The sequence below is a fragment of the Trachymyrmex cornetzi genome, unplaced genomic scaffold (genome assembly GCF_001594075.2).
Source record: "Trachymyrmex cornetzi isolate Tcor2-1 unplaced genomic scaffold, Tcor1.1 scaffold2186, whole genome shotgun sequence".
Classification (NCBI taxonomy): domain Eukaryota; kingdom Metazoa; phylum Arthropoda; class Insecta; order Hymenoptera; family Formicidae; genus Trachymyrmex; species Trachymyrmex cornetzi.
Window position 1 is genome coordinate 3975 of NW_017296832.1, and position 5430 is coordinate 9404.

The following is a 5430-nucleotide window of genomic DNA, read 5'->3' on the forward strand; positions in this document are numbered from 1 at the left end:
CACGATGATACAATGAAATTTCACAGCAGCTGCCGAGCGCGATCCGTGGCGCGTCTACACTTTCTGATACGCTTGATCATTACGCAAAAGAAATGCTAATTCAAAAGAAGAAAATCTGCCGAGTAAAATAAATGACGCGAATTTTAATGCATGTTCGCAGGTGCGCTTGCACGCGCGCTCGCGTGCGCACTCGCCTGCGCGCTCGCCCTTCGAGCCGGTAGGAAGCGCGAGTCCGCTGTCGACAAGTCCGTACAGTGACGGACAAAATGTCACGTCACAATGTACGTTTATACATACGTTTATACGTACGTTCATACATACGTTCATACGTTTATACTGTGACGTGACATTTTGTCCGTTACTGTGCAGACTTGTCGGCGGAAGACTCGTGCTTCCTATCGGCTCGGAAGGCGAGCGCGCGTGCGAGCGCACTTGCGAACGTGCATTAAAATCGCGTCATTTAATTTACTCTATAAATTTTCCTCTTTTTGTGTTAGCATTTCTTTTACATAATAATAGAGTTTATCAGAAAACGTGAACGCGCCACGGATCACGCTCGGCAGCTGCTGTAAAATAATATTGTATCATCGTGTCGTCACACCCGCCACCCTTGAAAGGAAGACCAAAGAAGCTGAGAGAGGAGAACGCACGTCCGGGAGCCCGGATTAGCAGGTTGTATTATTTTATATCATTGCTCATAACCGCTATCGCATACGACAGGAACTATGCTTTCACCATGCACCCCTTGCAGAGCACCAGAGGAGGCCAGAATTTCCGGCCACCCTTGAGGAACCGGACGGACGTCCGTCAGGAGCATAGGGTTCCGACGAGAGCGAGAAGGGAATCCATCCAGATCTCCGGCGCCAGGCCAAGAGTTGCAGGGGCCGTTAGCAGGGATGCCACCCTTGACAGGGACGTTTATTGCTCGCTCCTACGAGGCAGGACTCAAGGCCTCGTGGGCCTGTACGGCACGTGCGGATACCGTGACATGCGGAAGCCAATCAGAGTGACTACCTTCCCTCGAAGGAGGGGGGGGGGGGCTAAGCAGCCTGCTAGTATCCGCCGGGAGCTCGCGGGACTCACTCTTACTGTGACCGAGCCTAGGAGATGTAAGGGAAGTACGAGGCCGCTGTCGACAGAGAACGCGAACCTGAGAGCCGGACTGCCGAGAGCTGCGGGAAAGACAATGTCGTGAGGACACGCGAGGACCAGGACGTTGATGGTGAGACGAGCGTTGCGCGTGTAAAGCTGCTGACCGGGGTACGTCGCTGGGTGGATCGCACGTAAGCAAGCTCGTATCGTGAAGATAGACTGGCGTAATGGCCGCCGTGTAGAGCCGCGGAATTGCGAGCCACGTGCCATCGTCCCAAGCAGTGGAAATGTTTAGTTGTCGCGTTTCGAGAGTCGAGTCGAGGGGAGATCTTTGGCTGTCGCATTTGGAGAATTAGAGTCGTGTAGATTATCGAGGGCCGAGTCGCGGTCACCCCCCTGGCCACAGATGAGTTATTAGTTGTAAGTTTTCGTTTTGTCGCGTATTGTCGTGAATTGTCGGATCGCGTAAAAATGCCTATTGTAGTCGCGTTGTCGTGCAATGTTATGTCGCGTAGAAGCGCTCGCTGTAATTGTGTTATCGAGTCGTGTACTGTTGCGTTGGAATGCTTACTGCTGCGTCGTCGAGCAGAGTTGACTCTCGGTTGTTGTGTCTCGAATAGAGTCAGTTTCCGGGATTCGAGTGGTCGAGCAGAGTCGCGCCGCATAGAGACGCTTGTTATAATCGCGCCGCATTTTCGTCGTGCTGGCGTTGCGTGTCGGGAGGCTGATAGTGCAGTGGGTACGGGTTCTTGCCGGTTGAGAAGGACGTTTGACACCGTCGAAAGTTACCGCGGGAAACAGAGGGGCTCATGCTGTAGCGTATGATCGGCGTTCGGCATTAGAGGTAAGTTGGCGACTCTGTACGAGTACCGAGAATATAGGGTAGCGCAAAGGAGCGAAACTCCAGAGATCATTTGTAATTACGTCGCCGATGTCATTAGTCTTACTTTACCATATTTTTCCATATATGTATACTTGTTTTATTATTACATCCTCCCGTATGTTATTCTTGTAGCCTATCTCTCTCGCCCTCCGACAAATTTCCCACACCTCTTGCGATCCACCCCTGCCGTCGCGAATTGGTTACGGGCAAAAATAAGGAGATTTCGGAAAGAGTTGCACGCTCTCTCGTGTCTGGCGCCCAACTCCGTAATAAAAATCACGATCTTGGCCGACCATCCGCTTAGCTGTCGTAAAATTTGGTTACCGAGAGGAAAGTGACACTTTTGTGTAAGAGGAGAACGAAGAACACGCGACGAAGTTGTGCCGTTGCTCGCGAGTACGGTTATAATACGTACATACATACGTTTGTAAAGACGTTCATACATATACGTTCATATATACGTTTATACATACATATGTACGTTCATACACTGTTAGAAATGTTCTTAAATTTCATTAACTTTTAATGTACATTGTTGAATAAAGTTTAATTTCTCTGTAACTGAAAGGACTATTAATGCACATGTTAATGAGACTTAAGTTTACAGTAACTGAGAAATTAGGTGTAATGAAATTTAATATACTTTTCATTTACGAATATAAATGACATTTAATTAATCGTAATTGAAATAACTATTAATGTACATATTAATGAAATTTAAGTTTGTAGTACAATAAATTTCAATACGCTTAACTTAAAAGTTAAGCGTGTTGAAATTTAATGTACGTTTACATTTACGAATATTAATAATATTTTAATTAAGCCTAACACTATTAACGCTTAACGTTTAATACGTTTCCTTACATGTCATTAACGTAAATTACTTTTCAGTTACAGATCTCGTACTTTTCATTAACGTGTAAATTAATTTCTATAATAATGTGTTCATTAATTTCAATACACACGTTCATCATATTTAAGACTAATGTAATTTAGTATTTATTTACATCATTCATTACATTTAATTTCGTGCATAACCACATGCGTCCTTTACATATTAATTAAAATTCATTGAGAAATTTCTGACAGTGTACATACGGTCATACGTACGTTCATATGTACGTACATATGTTTATACGTACGTTTACCAGGTATGTAAATATGAAACCGGAATTTTTTAATATAGAAAATACACGTTTATTGCATGAAAATAATAAAAAATATTTTATTCGAAGTATTGCGCATCGCTAGCTATACATTTTTCCCACCTGTCTGACAATTTGTGGATGCCACGCCAAAAAAATTGTTGCTCTTTTGAGCCAAACCAGTTATCTAGTCATTTTCGTACATCTTCGTAAGAAATGAAGCGCTGCTGAGCAAGTGCGTGTCCCATCGATGCAAATAAGTAGTAATCGGACGGAGCCAAATCTGGTGAGTAAGCCGCATGCGAAAGTATTTCCCAACCAAACGCCTCAATCGTTTCCTTGACCAGTTTTGCTGTGTGTAATGGTGCATTATCATGAAGCAAAATCACTTTGTGTTGCCTTTTTTGATATTCCGGTCGTTTTTCACGCAAAGCTTGATTCAAATTGATCATTTGTTGTCGGTAGCGTTCAGTATTAACGGTTTCGCCAGGTTTTAGCAGCTCATAATAGATCACACCTTTCTGGTCCCACCAAACACAGAGCATTGTCTTCCGTCCATAGCGATTTGGCCATGCAGTCGATGTCGACGGTTCGCCTGGAGTTAGCTATGATCTTTTACGCTTAGGATTCTCAAAATATATCCACTTTTCATCGCCAGTCACAATTCGATGGAGAAATGACTTTCTTTTGTGCCTGGCGAGCAGCATTTCGCAAATGATTTTTCGGTTTTCCAGCTGTCTTTCATTCAGTTCATGTGGAACCCATTTTCCAATCTTCAGGATCTTTCCCATGAATTTCAAACGTATGGAGACGGCTTCTCGTGTCACATTCAATTGATCCGCGAGTTGTTGTTGAGTTTGAGCGTCATCCTCATCCAACAATGCTTGCAATTCTCTGTCTTCAAACTTTTTCGGTGGTTTTCCACGTTCTTCGTTTCTCACGTCAAAATCGCCACTTTTGAATTTCTTTAACCACTCAAAGCACTGTGATTTACCAAGAGCATGCTCACCGTTAGCTTCGACAAGCATTCGATGCGACTCTGCAGCAGTTTTCTTCAAATGGTAACAGAAAATCAATGCTGTCCGGAAATCGTAGTTTCCAGGCACAGAATTCGACATGTTCAACGCTATTACAAACTATACTGTTGTATGAAACTTGTATTGTTGTGAGTTGAAAATCTTTGTCAGATGTCAGGACAAGGAAATAGCGTCAATGACGCGGTCTGACGGCAACTACATTGACAGCTATGGCCATCTGTTGGTAAATTCCGGTTTCATATTTACATACCTGGTATACATACGTTCATACATACGTTTATATTAAGTGTTAAACTTAATTTGTTCGAAACAAATCAATTTTGAAGACAAAAAACGGCAGGAATTAAGTTTAACACCTAATATATATGTTTATACGTACATACGTACTGGACAAAATAAATCATACACCTTCAAAGAAATAGACATTGTTTGTGTAACTATTTTTTTTACCAACAAATAGATTATTGGACACAAGAAAGTCAAAACATTTGAAAGTATTTCAATGAAGAAAATGTGATATAATTAAAATTGTGCTCAAATCTTTTGTAAAAATTTATTTTTCAATATTGATGCATTTTACCCAGGACAAAATAAATTATACACTTAACTAAGTATAATATGGAATCCCGTCAATGTTTATATTTCGTCGTTCTGTTACTGTTCGTCATTTCATTGTTTATTTGTATCTACCATTATAATTTACGCGTTCGGTGGATCAGTAATAATTGACCTCTATTAAGCCAGCAGGACCAAATGAACACAATCAATCCGGACCAATTTAATTTTTTAGTACTCAGTTTGTACTAATTTTTAACACCAATAAAAATTTTGTACTCTGTTTCATAAAAAAACGTGTCACTGCTAGCTTAATATTAAGCCAGCAGGACGACTGTCACGTCCGTGGCGCGCGAGTGCGGATGCCCCTCGGACGCGGGGCGGGCCCGTCCGACGACGGCTCGGCGTGATTCTCGCCCCAAGCGGCAAGGGCGGTAATCACGGTTCGCGAGGTTAAGAGAGAGATAACGATCACAAAAGATCAAAAAAAAAACTAGTTCGCAGAGTTCAGGACGTTCTTTTATTTTATTTTCCTCCATACGAAATCACGCGTAGAAACAAATTGTCCGGTAACAGACTCAATTTCTAGGACCGTCGGCACCGGTCTCGCGGGTAGAGGCGGCGGTGGCGGCGGATCCTGGGAGTTGCTAGGGATGGGATGATAGAATCCCGGCGGCTGGACTATGCGCGGGTCCGTGAATTCACGCGGGTCGAACTT